Source organism: Acipenser ruthenus, chromosome 47 (assembly GCF_902713425.1).
Source record: "Acipenser ruthenus chromosome 47, fAciRut3.2 maternal haplotype, whole genome shotgun sequence".
Lineage (NCBI taxonomy): Eukaryota > Metazoa > Chordata > Actinopteri > Acipenseriformes > Acipenseridae > Acipenser > Acipenser ruthenus.
In genome coordinates this window covers 3,165,982-3,182,267 of record NC_081235.1, presented here as the reverse complement: position 1 = coordinate 3,182,267, position 16,286 = coordinate 3,165,982, and the positions used below count along the sequence as shown (strand labels likewise).

Sequence of the window (16,286 nt, the reverse complement as noted above, 5' to 3'; positions counted from 1 at the left end):
GTATTTTGGGTCGGCACCCCCAGTTTGAGAAACACTGATCTAGGGCATAAAAGGTTGTCTTGAGAAGACAAGAGTAGGCTACATCTTCTGAGAGGGCAGCAGTGTGGAGTAGTGGTTAGGGCTCTGGACTCTTGACTGGAGGGTTGTGGGTTCAATCCCAGGCGGGGGACACTGCTGCTGTACCCTTGAGCAAGGTATTTTACCTAGATTGCTCCAATAAAAACCCAACTGTATAAATGGGTAATTGTATGTAAAAATAATGTGCAAAAAATAATGTAATTGTATGTAAAAATAATGTGCAAAAAATAATGTAATTGTATGTAAAAATAATGTGATATCTTGTAACAATTGTAAGTCGCCCTGGATAAGGGTGTCTGCTAAGAAATAAATCATCAATCTTATCTTTTTTTTTTCTTTTTTATAAATTTAGTCGTTGCCAATTAGTTTTTATTATTTTCTCCCCAATTTGAAAATGCCCAATTATTTTTAGGCTCAGCTCACCGCTACCACCCCTGCGCTGACTCGGGAGGGGCGAAGATGAACACACGCTGTCCTCCGAAGAGTGTGCCGTCAGCCGCCTGCTTCTTTACACACTGCAAACTCACCGTGCAGCCACCTCAGAGCTACAGCGTCGGAGGACAACGCAGCTCTGGGCAGCTTAGAGGCAAGCCCGCAGGCGCCCGGCCAGACTACAGGGGTCGCTGGTGCGCGGTGAACAGTTCAAAGGCAGCAGGTGTTCAGGGATGTCAGAGACGGGAGAATCACCACCAATCAGGGCTCGGCTTGCCGTGCGATTGGTACCAGGTTGCAACACTGTTGGCACAAACCAAGGGACAAGATGGATCGAGAGCGGTGTCTGCTGGGGAATGGTGGCTGCTGCACCGGGGGCGCGCCCTGGACAGGGGGATAAGTAACGGGCTGGAGTGAGAAGAACGCAGAAGACAGAGCCAAGGACAGCAGAAGAGAAGCAGGACTACAGCAAAGAGACACCAGAGACTGCACTTAGTGGCTGTAGCACACGGCCGAAACAGTGTGTTTTTGGACTTTCTCTTCTTGTCTTTTCTTATTTGTCACAGTCACAGAATTGCACTACGCTGCTCAGCTGTAGTTGTACCATGGCGGGTAAAGCAGCACGCTTTTACCTGCCCAGTGTAGAGTCCCAGCTTAATAAACAGTGAATTCAAGAACCTGCAAATATCAGTGTGAGCTTCCTTCATTTTCCATGCAACGCTGCAATACATTTTAAGAAAAATGAAAAAATATTCTAGTGCCACTCATGAGGAACAAGCTCATATAATTCAGGGTAATTGTGTCATTCCTCATTCGTGGGATAAAACTGACACAAGATTCAAGGCAATTACCTCTGTATCCTTCCCACGTGAGTGCAGTGGCTTTCTTGTTCAGCCACAGAAAAAAAAAACAGTTGTCTCTTTTTCAGCTCACATCTGCAAACTTGTGACAGGAAAGCCTGCATTATCAGTTGTGCTAAAAGGAAATGACCCTCCTTCTGCCCCCTTCAACACTTTAAATGGGAGGCTTGAGTACCTTTCCCATTGGCTGGGCTCGAGTAAAGCTGTTGCTAAGGAAGAGCAGCAGGAAGGGCGCGTCTCCGTGATTGGCTGGGGGTGGCGTGTAGCTTGAATGTGATTGGCCCTTGTGTTTGTTCCATTTCCCCCAGATTTTGGCAGTACTTGCTTTCTCACAGTGTAGCTGACCTTTCAATGTTCTCTCTACTTCCTGTCTCATAGAAGTTTCAAAGGAAGTATAACTGCAGCGTACAAAATAATAATACAACAATGGAAAGGTTTTTTTTTTGTACACAGGTTAAATAAATCATTGAAACCTTTTGTGTACATCTAAAAAAAATGTTTCACTATCTGTTCATCAAGGAAGCGTTTTAATGCCATTAGAAAACTGGCTGAACTTGTGCTCACTTTGAAATATTTCCACTCAAGTAAGGGGTGTTAGCATGAGAACTAAAATGGGACCATTATATACCTGGTCCCAATATCACATTTACAACAATACAATGTTTACAGCAATACAATGTTTACAGCAATACACAATGTTTACAGCAATACAATGTTTACAGCAATACAATGGAAATACAACCAAGCTACATCTCAGATAAATGGACACATCTCTGGAATTTCAATGAACTCTTGTGAAGAGTCAGTACGGAAGTTCAGGAGTTGGTGTCTCTGTACCATCTTCTAAAAGTTATCGACAATGTCGACCCAGGGAACCTGAAAAAAGAAACAAAGACCAGGGGTCACAAATGGAGATTAAATAAAGGGGCATTCAGAACAGAAAATAGAAGACACTTTTTTACACAGAGAATTGTGGGAGTCTGGAACCAGCTCCCCAGTAATGTTGTTGAAGCTGACACCCTGGGATCTTTCAAGATGCTGCTTGATGAGATTCTGGGATCAATAAGCTACTAACAACCAAACAGACAAGATGGTTCGAATGGCCTCCTCTCATTTGTAACCTTTCTTACCTTCTTGGATTTGTGCACTTTTGGTTATATACCCAAACATTCTGTTTGCTTGTTTGATTGTTTCCCCATACTCTGTGGTTGCTGACAGCATGAGTCTATTAAAACTTCTTGTGGTGGGTCTGCTGTAGTTCGGGATTATGTTTTAGTGACGGGGGTATAACACAGTTAACATTATGCTGTTACTGACAAAACTATACCAAGGAAAGTGACTTGCACTGTGGGGGCCATTCACTGTCACATGTTTTTTATTTACCCTAGTATTTCTCCCCAGTTTTGTATGCCCAATTATTATCTGTATCCTCGGCTCACTGAACGCAAACCCCCCGTCGACTCGGGAAACGGCGGCTGGAACACGCGTCCTCCGAAACGTGTTCCTGCCAAGCCGTCATTTTTCGCACTGTGGATCCACAGCGAGGCCACCAGACCTATAGTTCCGGAGGTCAACACAGATCTGGCAGCTCCACTGCAGAACCACAGGCGCCCCATCGGTCACAGGGGTCGCTGATGCATGGATTCCCCTGTCGACCTAAGCCCTCCCTACCCGGGCGGCACTCGGCCAATTGTGCGCCGCCCACTAGGAACTCCCGGTCACGGTCGGCTGTGACATAGCCTGGATTCGGACTTGTGATCTCCAGTCTATAGGGCACATCCTGCACTCTGCACGGAGCGCCTTTACTGGATGCGCCACTCGGGAGCCCTGTTTTCATTTGTTTAAGTGTAATAGCCAAAGCTTTAAAGTACACAGATCTAACTAAATTATTCCATTGAGGGAATTGATAAGCATGGAAAATAATTGATAAGCATGATAAAGAATTGATAAGCATGGTAAAGCTCATTAAAAAACATGGCAAATCACGGTAAAGGACGGTAAATGTATCATCATGGCAAAAGCATGGGAGGAAAACTGCAAGATTACTGTGTAGATTTACTGTGGTAGAGATAGACTGCCAAGGATCATTCAGCCAATCAGAGTGCACGTTTCACCTGCAGTAGTCAATGACACGTCACAGAGAAACTCATGACATCAACCATATTGAGTTTCTACCGTGCTTTCCTTTCAAAATTGGTACGGTTGATGTGACGTGTTCAGTCTGGAATTCACTTCAACTGCAACTTTCTGGTAATTTTCCATGACATTCTGTCCACTGTATTGAGTTCGTTCCATGTTTGTTTGAAAACAGTGTGTTAGAGGTAGGATGGTCATATTTACATGGGTCAGGGGAAGAGGTAAAAACAAGCTGGCACAGCGATGTGGTACAAAGTTTAAAAGTGGAATAGGACTGTATTAGTTATGTAACCAATACAGCAGCACATTCACTGTAAATTTCAGTATCCATAGTTCTATTTACAGTCTCCATTGTTACAAAAACAATCCCGGTAAACCCAGTTGAATTAAATAAACATGCAACGTACACATTAAGATAAACAACATTATTAAACAAGTACCGCATGGATGTGCCCTGTAGCCTGGAGGTCGCCAGTTCGAGTCCAGGCTATTCCACTGCCAACCGTGGACGGGAGTTCCCAGGGGACAGTGCACAATTGGCTGAGAGCCTCCCCGGGTGGGGAAGGCTTAGGTTGGCCAGGGTGTCCTTGGCTCACCGTGCACCAGCGATCCCTGTAGACTGGCCGGGCGCCTGTGGGCTTGCCTGTAAGCTGCTCAGAGCTGCATGGTCCTCCAACGCTGTAGCTCTGAGGTGGCTGCATGGCGGGTCTGCAGAGTGAAAAGAAGTGGACGCCTGACAGCACACATTTTGGAAGACAGCATGTGTCCGTCTTCGTCTCTCCCGAGTCAGCGTGGGGTTGGCAGCGGTGAGCCGGATTGAAATAAGAAGTACTCATATTCAGATACAATGTGCACACCGAGATAAACAACATTATTAAACAAGTACTCATATTTAGTCAGTTTAGACGGCACTTTAAATGTCTTAAAATATTCTTCAGATGTGTCTGTAGCTGTGTGGCAGTGTGGCAGAGTGAAAGCCCTGCCGCTGCACGGGTGTATGTTGCGTGGGGAATATTAGGTTGGCAGGGAAGGTGTATAAGATATGTGTTGACGGGTGTTAGTGAGGATTAGGATTGATGTTGATGATATCGTGATGCGTGTTCCGTTCTGTGTTGTCTGTTTTTTTGTGAGTGTGTGTAAAACCTTTTGTTTTGGCCCTTGTGCCTTTCGTTTTGTCCGTGTTATTTTTGTTCATTTGAATTAAAAGAGCACATTAACGCAGTTTAACCTGCAACTTCCTGTGTCTGAGTCTTTGTTCTTGCCAATACCATCTGGGCTGGGACGCTACCGTGCCACAAGCTGACAAAACAGTTTCATAAATCTTATCTGTGCACTTTCATTCACTAGATCGATCTCAACCACGATATTGCAAGCTTTTCATTTAAAACCATCTGTTACTACTTAAAGAAGTTCTCAGTTTGTTTGCCTTGCTCTCTAGGAAGCCCGACACTTGAACTTCCTAGATCAGTCAACCTTAGAAGTGTCGCCTGGGTCATGCATCTTACTGGCTGCAAAGCATGCCAACCATTAGGGGAAGCAGCTGGCTGGTTACTGACAGGAAAGAAGGCCCTGAAGGGCAAGGCTATCTGAAAGCAAGGCCAGCAAACAGCTAATTCGTTAACCTGCTGTAGTACCAGATAATGAAAATACAGGTTTGCTAAAACATAAGTTTCTTTAAAAGATAGTGAATGGAGGCACTTCTTATAAAAGAATGGAGAAAACATGAGATAAAAACTGCCAGAAATATGAAATTGGACCCTGTGGGTATCTGTACATTGCACCCCCCGATCAGGCTTGTGTCTGCAGTGCTGCCTGGATGATGCATCCTCTCTCTATTCCTCTGTGTTGCACTTCATCAGAGGGGCCCTGATGTCTACTGTATACAATGAACTAAACAGCCAGGGCTGTGTTTGTTAACTTTTTAAACAGCTCAAATCTACCAAGTTCCTGAACAGAATGTTCCCAGTGAATTGGCCTGGACTCATAACTGGACTGCTGTGTAATTCATTTTCAGGCTGCTGGTAGAGACCCTAACCTTTAACTTTGACACGATTCCACAGGAGCTGGGATCAGACAGCCAAGTTCACTATACGAGAGCAAAACCACAATGTGTCAGGATGCAGATGTAAAGGCCTTTTTTATTAACTCCTACAGATAATACAGTGTTCATGAAACACAGTTCATTCATAGTCTGCAAGAAAATCAGGTTTATACATTTTAGGATGGCTGCTTTCACCTATTTTCTTTTTTAAAGTTTATGGGAAACTTTTCTTTAAATAGTAAAGCAACATAAATGAACAGTGTGTGCTGGTCAGAATGTGTGCTGGTTTATTCACTGCAAATGTATGACAGGGGGCGAATTGCCAATAGTGGGAAATTAGGCAGGTGCTTGTCTTACCAGACACTGCAATGCACCCAGTAATCTTACAGGAATTGAGGGTTGTCATCCATTACTGTAAACACTCAACAGTGCTGAAATACTAAAGAAACGTTTCTCTTTGAATTTATTGAGTTTCTTTGAGAATTTAGGATTGCATATCAGCTGTTAATATTGTGTTCCATTTGACTCAAAAACAGACAATCCAAGGGAGAAAACTGCAACACTGCAGCCCAGCCTGCCTCAAGGGGACTCCCATCTGTGTTTAGTTTACAATGCTCATGTAAGTGTTGTGTCTAGGGCTTGGTAACACTGCTTCGCTCTTCCTGCTTGGCAGAGGGGTCAGAAATACTATTTACAAAGCTGTTTGGATTTGTGGAGCGCTGTGCTCCGCTGGTACATGGAGTTTCTTTAGACTGACCAGTGTGAGCGGTCAGCCCCCGGGCAGCCAGCTCATCTCTTTCATACCTCAAGGAAGGCCGTCCGTGTGCCAGTCTGCCTCACTGCTGGAAACAAATTGACATCAATTTATCACAATATGCTCTTCATAGATAACCTATTTTCTGTTGAAATTTTGCTAGGCTAATGTAATAGTCAAAATATAAAGGTACGGTAGGACAATATTAAATACAAAACGTTTATGATTCCCCTCAGGGGGATTATATGTCACACGTACAGTATGCCACGTCGGCACGTCACACGTCTGCATACTTGTGTATGATTTAGCAGACGTTATTAGGAGTGCTAGATTCTGGGGATATATGGGAGTCAGTCAGTACATTTGTCCATCTGTATGTCACACTTTCATTTTTGCATATATCTTGAGAACACAAGAAATTATTCCACATACTAATGATATCAACACCTTATTTGCTTAACTAATGATATCTATTATTATTATTATTATTATTTATTTCTTAGCAGACGCCCTTATCCAGGGCGACTTACAATTGTTACAAGATATCACATTATTTTTACATACAATTATCCATTTATACAGTTGGGTTTTTACTGGAGCAATCTAGGTAAAGTACCTTGCTCAAGGGTACAACAGCAGTTTCCCCGACCAGGGATTGAACCCACGACCCTCCAGTCAAGAGTCCAGAACCCTAACCACTACTCCACACTGCTGCCCAGTCTAGGACTTACATACCAATTTTCATTAAACGATTCCTTGCCATTTCTTATTCTAGACATACTACACGTCACAGTCATCAGCTGTTTCATCACTCCGTTAGCTCTAATTGTGAATTTACAGCTGTGGCGGGGGATGGATTTTACTAACCTACATGTACAGCTCTGGCCAAAAGTTTTGCATCACCCTATAGAATTAACTCCCTTTGCTTCATAAAGTCAAAACCTGCTGAATAATGTCATGTTAACATATTGAATTACAATACTGACAAAAATAAAAAAGTGACATTCCGAAAATCTAACATGAAATACTGCATTACTATTATGGCTTCCAGTAGACTTTTGCAATATCAGTTTGTAATGTATTTGATTACATGGTGTAAAAATGTGAAAAAATATAATGTCTCGATCCTAAAATTCTAGGTGATGCAAAACTTTTGGCCATAGCTGTAGTGCAGTAGACTGTATAATTAAAATAAGTTGTATTGATGAACACTACTGTAGCGATATCTAGCACTATAGCATGTTCTGTAGCATAAGAGGCTATTGTTTCACCAGAAAGTAGGTTTGCAGAATATGGAGCTCACAGGCATTTCCAATCACTCTCCCTCCTCTTACAGGAAGAAAGCAATCTTACAGGGCTTACATTTTGATAGTGTGAGAGGTGATATTTTAAGTGCCTATCATACCTTGAAGATATGTGATGTTTATGACTTTGCATTTAGCTATGACCCCCTCAACCCCACTGCCACCTTACAAGAAACAGATTTGTATATCCTATTTATCTCAGCTGATTATAACATGGTCCTATTTTAACAGGAATCTGAGAGCAACACTCTATGAAACGGAATGTGACAAACAGCTTTAGGACAGTTCATTGGGTTCTACACTGAAAGCAGCGGGTATCTGGAATCTCCCCCATTGAGTCAGTGCCTGCTGGTTAAAACTGGTTCTCTCTACCTCTCACATCCACAGACATGTAAATACAGCATTGGCAGCGTGCCCGGATTAGTCACACTTTGGTACTGAGAGTGTAGGCTGGCCAAAATTGGAATCAACACCCACACAGACAAACAGTAGCGAGAGCCAGCTAGGAGCTTGCTGTAAACACTGCTGTGATGACGAACCATCAAATGTTAAGGAGCGTTGGCCTCTGCTTTGAGAGACCGGAGAGCTGTGATAAACGGGAGAAGAATGTGATGCTGAGGTAGGGCTGTGTTTGAGTGGGTTACATTGCTGATGTGCCAGTAGCTGTGCTCCTGCTTGAAAAGTGACAGCATTTTTAACGCAAACTTAAAGATGGAATTTCAAGGTCCTTCTCGGTGCGACTACCACAGAACTGAGTTCCCAAAGAAGACAGTATCTGATGCATGCGATGGCATTGGAACATAAGAAGATTCATGAAAGAGAGGAGGCCATTCGGCTCACCATCGCTCGTCTGCTTCCAAGTAGATGATTGATCCCCAAACTGTCTAGTGGGCCTTAAAGGATGCTTCAGCATTAACAATGTGGCTTTGTAGCCCATTTCATACCCTCATCACTCTCTGTGTAAAGACGTGTCTACTTCATATCCATTACTATCCTCTGGTTTCTGTGCTGCACTTAAAGTATTGCTCTGGGTTTTACTTTGTCAACTCCTTTTGAGATTTTAAAGACTTCAGTCATGTGCCCATTCATTTTTAGTCTAAAAGCTCACTAAACTAGATCTCCATAGCTCATCCCTTTAAAAAGTAAGTAGCGGGTTTGAGAAAAATATAGTGTTACACGTCCCCACGTGTTGCTACACCTGTTTAAATAATGTACCTGTCATTTTTCTTATCATTGTTAACATCCTGACACATTTTTACACGTATAACTTTAAAGTCTGTTTCAAAGCTCTTTTCTAAATGGCCGCTCTAGTGCACTGGGGTTTGAGATCTGTCTTCTAATCTAAATCACTGCAGGAAAAAAACACATAACAAGTGCTCTGGCTTTTCTGTTCCGTACCACATCATGGGTCGTTATTGCTGTTTGACAATGTGGGCAGGAATCTTCACACTACCAGTACACTAGAGCAGCTATTTTGAAAAGAGCTTTGAAACAGACTTTGAAGTTATAAAAAGTTGTCAGGATGTTAACAATGGAAAGAAAAATGACAAGTACATTATTTAAACAGGTGTAGCAACATGAGGGCTTTCTCTGGGTGTGCTTGTTCTCGTTCTATGCCACCCATTTGGTATGTGGATACTGTTTTGTAACACTGTTGACATTAAATTTGCCTCGTTTCTGTCCAGTTCTGTATGATACGGCCTAAATACTTTTGGATTTCCTGGGTGGCTGAAAGTGTGCCGGCCACTCCCCCAAGCTTTGCATCGTCTGTAAATTTGAGAAGCTTGCTAATTATTCCCTGATTCAAGTCAGTGCTGTATATCAGGGCTGCTCAACCCTGGTCCTGGAGGGACGCTGTCCCTCCTGGTTTTTGTTCTAACTGGACACTAAATTGATTTTGGACCAATTGAGCTTCTAATAAGCACTTAATTGGTCCAATGAAGTAATTTACGGTACAGTTGGAACAAAAACCAGGTGGGACAGCGGCCCTCCAGGACCAGGGTTGAGTAGCCCTGATATATATAATAAACAACAGCAGGAGGGGAGGGTCCGTGCCCTAAACAGATCTTCATAACTTATGCATTTTAGGCTTGGGATTAGGCTAATTGATTTTCGTTAGACTCTCTCCAAGGCCATAATATCCCTTTTGTAATGGAGTAAAATGTGTGTGTCATGCTAATTGGATATATTTATACTTGAAAATATTTAGTGTTCAAAACTCAATATCCCTCAGCTTGACTAAAGTGCAATTAGGGCCTGTGAATATTCCACAAGCTTTGTAATGTGACTGATAGGGGATCCACGTCCCACATCAGGTCTAATACTAGAGTTGTTGAAGAGAACTCAAGCCGGTTGCTAGGTTACAATAAATCCTACCGGCTGTCTACGCAATAAACAAAATCAAATGTATTTCCATATATAAAATACTTGGCATATAAATAGGACAGCTGATTCCAGACTATGGGTCCAATATTGATCTAATTCATGGTTCTGCTTTACATGTCATAGCGTATTTGTGCTGACATCACTAATTAGATAATTATATGTAATAACCAGAAATCAGCTATTCTATACGCACCTGTAATTTTCTGTGTTACATAAGGTACAGGCTATTACTAAGGGTGAGGTTAGTGATAAATTTCTGCTAGTACCAAGTACTAATTTACTTGGTTATATAGCAATGAATCAAAATCAACTCTATAACTGTGCTTTTATATACAGCCATCTTGCATCCTTAACATCTACCTGTAGATTCCTCATTTCAATGTGTCTTTGTTTTCAACACCAATACACTGTACTTCTTTCCAAGCAAACATTTTTTTTTGCATTTGTATTTCATAAATCAATCTGATTAGATAGCAAATTATTGACCCTCCTTTTATGCATTGACTTCATGTTTCTGAATTCTAATATTGAAATGCTGCTGTATCTTTAAACCATTCCCTACTATTTGAAAAACACACAAAAAAAAACACGCCCTGGTCTTCGACGAGGCTTGTGTGGTCTGCCTAACAATAAAAAACACTATGACTGATAAATAAGAGACATGGGATTTTTGTTAAACATCAACTAGCTTTCTACTCTGGATCAGAATATTAGACTGATAGGACCAATCATTTATCCATGCTGGCCTAGCCCATGTACCATAACATGCACAGCGTGCATCGAGAGTGTGTTGCTGTGATTGCTACAGTCAATTTAAGGCAATCAGAACTCCTTGACAAACCCAAAACACAATACTGTCACTGAAGTAATGTTTAAATCATGCCTTCTGGATGTTGGTAAGAAGCCGCATCTACAGTGAGGCAGTGTTTTCATTTTCACACCAGGATCCAGCATGAACCAGTTTGTCAGGCTCTTTATAAGCCTGGATCCCAGGTCTCTATACATGATCATGCATATATTACAGCTGCAACAATGGGATTTAAATAAATGTACTCGCCTTTCCTGTCAAAACCAGCCTTGTCTTGTTGTTTGTGCTGACCTGTATGTGTTAATTCACCTTGGTATTTTAGCATTCGTGATCCTGCGTTGGGCAAAGAAATATAACTAAATGGTTAACTAATATTATAGGGCTGCTATGTGGCTCACTTGGTAAAGGCATGTCCATGTGGTGTGCATGGTGAGTTATGCAGTCAGGGGAGCGCAGTTCCCTGGCTGTGCCGGGTTGCTGGTCTTTGTTGGGTATTCCACAGGGACATTGGCTCTGGTACACCGACGGGTTACGGACCCGGAATCAGCAGGGACTGTTCCTCCTCATCCACGCTCAAGATCCTGGATGTAAAGAGACGATTGGATTAGGAATCAGGGGACACCCACTGACCTTCAGTCTTCCTGAGCTGTTGTGGAGGGTTGCTGCAGTGAAGGAACATAATTGAACATTATAAAACTGAGGAGAAACACTGGGGTAAAATAACTGGGTAGACTAATTAAAAATAGAAAAAGGGCATATATTAAACATGGGGCTTTCCAGAAATGGACCTAGAAACCTGCTGAACGGCCTTCCAGGACGAATCACCCGGTAATGAGGCGACACGAGACCAAGAACTGCTCTGGAGCAAACCCCAAACTGCAAACACAGGGAACGGAAACAACACTTTCCTGTTTACTGCACACCACAAAAAAATCCCTTGCTAATGTATATTATGTAACTGTACAGGGTCATCAGATTGAAACACAGCACATGTGCCAGGCAAGTTCCCTTAGAAAACCTCCCCACAGGAAAGGGTGCGGGTAAGATCTGCCCCCCCCCGTGAAATGGTGAACCCAGGTCATAAAGGACATGTGTATGCAGACAGACAGACACAGTGCACAGAAAACATGCACAGTGATTGTGTCTCAGTTCCACAGAAAGGGTGCAATCTGCCACATGCACTGCTTGTATTATAATTAGAATTAGGTAGTTAGGTAGAAATGTGGCGACACTTTAAAATTCATATGAAGTTTGGTATGAAGTATTCTGTACTGGTTGTTGTGTAAAGTCTAAATATTTAAGTAGTAATGAAAATGATAAGTAGGGCAGGTAAAGCAACATATTTTTTATTATAGCCAGGAAAAACTGTACACAGTAATGTGTACACATAATGCTGTGCTTCTGTGTATTTATCATATCAACTCAAATAAAAATTTAAAAAGCCATGAAGGAAAAATATATAATTGTGAAGCGCTAAAATACATCAGGTCATATAGCCCTGAAAACTAAAGCCCTCCTGATCTGTGCACTTTATTGAGGTTTATTTCTGGCACCGTTTCCATGTCCAGGCAGTGCTCATTAAACTTGTCACATGACAGCATTGGGGGCATAACTGTTTGGTCAGCTGGGGACCTCTATAGCCAGATCTGGCTGCAGAATGCCACTCCTCCCCAGTCAGGAATTTTGGAACCTTATGACCTATAGCCCAGAGCTTGGTTGCAGGAGGTTTAAAAGCATTGTGCACTGCACAGCTCCAAAGTCATGCTGAATGTCTGTTGCAAGGAGTGTTAACTACAGCTTTCAAAACTCATCTGTCCTCCCTGCTTCTCTTCTCTTTTGATTGATGGTCCGGGGATATTAGATTACATTTCCTAATTGCTTAAATTTTAGGATTGAACATGTTTAAACTTAACATCTGCAGCAGTGTGCAAATTTACTAGCACACCTCAAGATGTGTCATTTATATCCTTACACCTACCTGCACGAAAACCTCAGGGTTCTGAGAATTTCAATTTTCAGTCAGTAATCAGTGATAGAGAAACAATAGGCACTCGTGTGAAAATGTTAGACCACTTTGTGATTCAATTAGGCCTCTTAAACAACTTCTAAAAAGTTTCATGCATTTTGCCATTTGTGGCTCTGTGTTCCTTTTCTCTTACTATTTTAGATTAATTCCATGTGTGGCCTGTTAAAGTCATCAATTAAATTAGACAATCACTAAGTTGCCTATTTTCAGTTCCAGTGGATTGATTTCAATCAGAAGCAATGGGGCGTTCCAATGCATGTGCTGTAAATGCTGTAGCGTTTTTATAAACAATCAAAACAGCCATCAGAAGCCCTCCATTAGAGCGTGTTGCGTGTCATGTTGGTCTGCAACATCAATTTGCACGACAATTCTGTGCGTATGGAACAGAATTCATATTGAATAAATAATCTTACACTTCACAAACCCTGCTGTAGAAACCCGACAGCTGACCTCTCTATTTGACATGCATTTTCAAACCGTTTAATGCTTGGAAAATATTGAGTCAACTTTTTACTCCAGCTGTATTTCAAATGTCTGCATTTCGAAATGTTGGTCTGTTTGACGTATTCGAGTTTATTTATGTTTTGGTATCTGCGTTATTTCGTGATGAAAACAATAGGAAAAAGCACAAGAGGCACATAAATAATTGCATGTTGTTGTTCTTTTTGACAGACACGCCCATCTTATTCTCTTGCGTTTTCACCCCAAATTGGAAAATGCCTCCTGGAAACTGCCTGAATTTCACCACTTGTTTTTGTTGCTAGGAAGTCTGATTCATTTCAAGTAAATCGCTTGCTTAATCTGTTCTTACCTTGTAGAGCTAGCGACCTCTAGTGGAGAAAGGCTGTAATACCATTCAGATGACCACACAACTGAAGTAATTCTAGCAAAAACAACTAAGTAGAATTGTAATTGCAATTTGGCTGTAACTGTAAACAGGGTCTACATTTGCATTTACTACTATAGTGTCTTAAAACAGAGAAAAACGATTTAAACTACATTCTCTTATCTCTCATTTGTATATCCACCTGATTTACAAACTCCTGTGCATTGGAAGTAGTTTATCTAAATATAAAGCTAATTTAGCAATGTTGTTAATTGTATTGATTGTCTTTATCTTTGTTAGTTTTCCTACAGAGAGTAAAAAAAAAACCTAAAAATTATCTGAAAAGACAGAAAATCTTCATTTTTTCCCCATTAATCTACATCAATCAGATTCCTAGCATCTGTGATTATTATATCTTTTAATTGTCATTCACTTAGCTGTCGACTTAAAATAATATCAACAAAACAATTTTTAAAAAAATGCATTTTTCTTATATAATCAATGTTAGTCAGTTTTCCAAACCAAGTTTCAAATACAATGCTGCAAACGAGCTGTAGGAAAACAGCAGGGAATTCAGTTCATAACCCCTGACCCCTGACCCGAATTCAGTATATATTATCAACCAACATAAAACAACTGAAAGCAAAGAGAGGCCTTGTTTATAATTGTTGTTCCTGTAAATACTGTGCAGAAAGTTGGAACCTTGTCAGCCTTCTACAGCCCCCCCCCCCCCCCCCACTGTTTACAGCAACACAAAGAGGGTGTGGGGAGCAAGGCTGCAGCTTTTTTTCCTTCTTAATCCGGAACATTCCCACACTCAAGGGAACGGCCTGGAATTTTGTTTACATTCAAAGCAATGGCTGGAGTGACAGGCTTCTTGGATTTAGGCCCGAACCAAATCAAAACTCTGACAACCCGCTAATCGCAGTTAACAAAACTGTATTTAATAGCGTTTTCTTTTTTTTTGTAAGTATCTCATTTCTTCTATTAAATACAGTTTTGTTAAATGCGATTAGCGGGTTGTGAAAGTTTTGATTTGGTCCCAGCCTTAGAGAGGCAAGCACAGCATATATATTATACACACAATGTTTCATTTTTAAATTATTATTTTGTTATTATATACTTACTTTAACTGCTTCAGAGTTGCTACAGCTCCAATGAATTGAGGAAAGAAAATGCCCCGATCACACTGTAAATCTGGTAACCCCTAGCTCCAGAACTCATAGTCAAAGAGTAACACCAAAACACAAACAGTATTTGAGTAATTACAACAAGAACCTGCAAGACAGACAGACACAATCCTAAGGAAAGCTGTTTTTTGTGAATGAAAAAGACCCTAAAAACAATCTGTAACAGCAGCTTTTAACTTTAGCGTATTGCAGTTTTGTGTCATTCACAGTAAGATTTTCTTTTCACATTTAATAAAGGCTCTGATAAATGTGGCCCATTGTTTTGAAAGTTATGTGCAACAGCTGTGTGAAATGATGTCAGCGCCACTGTTTCGATGTGGTGACTGAAGGGGAAAAAAGAAATAGGGGAAAGGTGAAAATGAGCAAACAAGACTGGGCTTGTTTCACTAACGCGCCATGCTGAGAGGTTCTCATTGCAGTGACGAGAATACTGCGTCTCAGGTCATCAGAGTTCAGAAGCTGCTCTTCGGTTCTCCTTGCCAGCCACAGCCATGTAACACAGACTGGTTCAGCCAGACTGTCTATGTTAGTAAGCGCCTGGCAATGATCTAGCCTGTGTAACATACAGTCGTGTGTACATTTATTACAACACCTCAAGATTGGTCATTTATATCCTTTATATATCCTACCTGCATGAAAACCTCTGGGGGTGAAAATGATCTCCACTTTGTGCTTTAATTAGGCATCTTAAAAAAGTCTCATGCATTTTACCATTTGTGTTCCTTTTCAATTACTATTTTAAATTAATTGCATGTGTAGCCTATTAAAGTTATCAATTACATTAGACAATTTGCCTATTTTCCAAGATTTTTTCATTGCAGTGGTTTGATTTTATATGCAGAAAAAATCAAAATGCAGAAGCAATGGGGTGTTCTAATACACGTGCACACTAATGTATGGCAGGCAACCAGAACTGAAGAGCAGCCCCTGAACTCGGGTGAAAACACTTACCGAAAAAAACAAAACAGTATTTTAGTAATAGCTGTAAGAACAACTCTGAACAGCTGCCTATGAAAACCTATGAAAGTAATTTTAAACAACTTACTATTTTAAAAGGATTACAAAGAAACAGGGCGCGTTCAGTAGCATGTTGCACTGCGAGTCTCTGTACAGTTTGTAATCAAAGCCGAGATCAGAAGAGATTTGTTACCTGATCTCTCAGTCTGTTCTCAGTAGTGCGTTATATTTGTAGAATTCCTTTAATCGATTACTGTTTGTAGTGCAGAGTGTGGTTACAGTGTGTTTGTAGTGCAGTGTGTGGTTGCAGTGTGTTTGTAGTGCGGGTGTGTGGTTACAGTGTGTTTGCAGTGCGGGTGTGTGGTTACAGTGCGTTTGTAGTGCAGTGTGTGGTTGCAGTGTGTTCGTAGTGCAGTGTGTGGTTGCAGTGCAGTATGCGGTTGCAGTGCGGGTGTGTGGTTACAGTGTGTTTGCAGTGCGGGTGTGTGG

General features: G+C 41.4%; 1 long non-coding RNA gene across 2 annotated transcripts; it reads right to left on the bottom strand.

The window, feature by feature from the left end:
* Positions 1-467: 467 nt before the first annotated feature.
* On the bottom strand, positions 468-15,047 carry LOC117966154 (uncharacterized). 2 transcript variants are annotated; one of them, XR_009319824.1, is made up of 3 exons: positions 14,778-15,047; positions 11,197-11,460; positions 468-2,246 (listed from the first exon to the last, which is right to left on the bottom strand). It is a non-coding gene; the product is annotated as an uncharacterized LOC117966154 (long non-coding RNA). The 2 variants fall into 2 exon arrangements; XR_004661633.2 differs by lacking the exon at positions 468-2,246 and adding an exon at positions 3,635-6,389.
* Between the last annotated feature and the right edge of the window lie 1,239 nt (positions 15,048-16,286).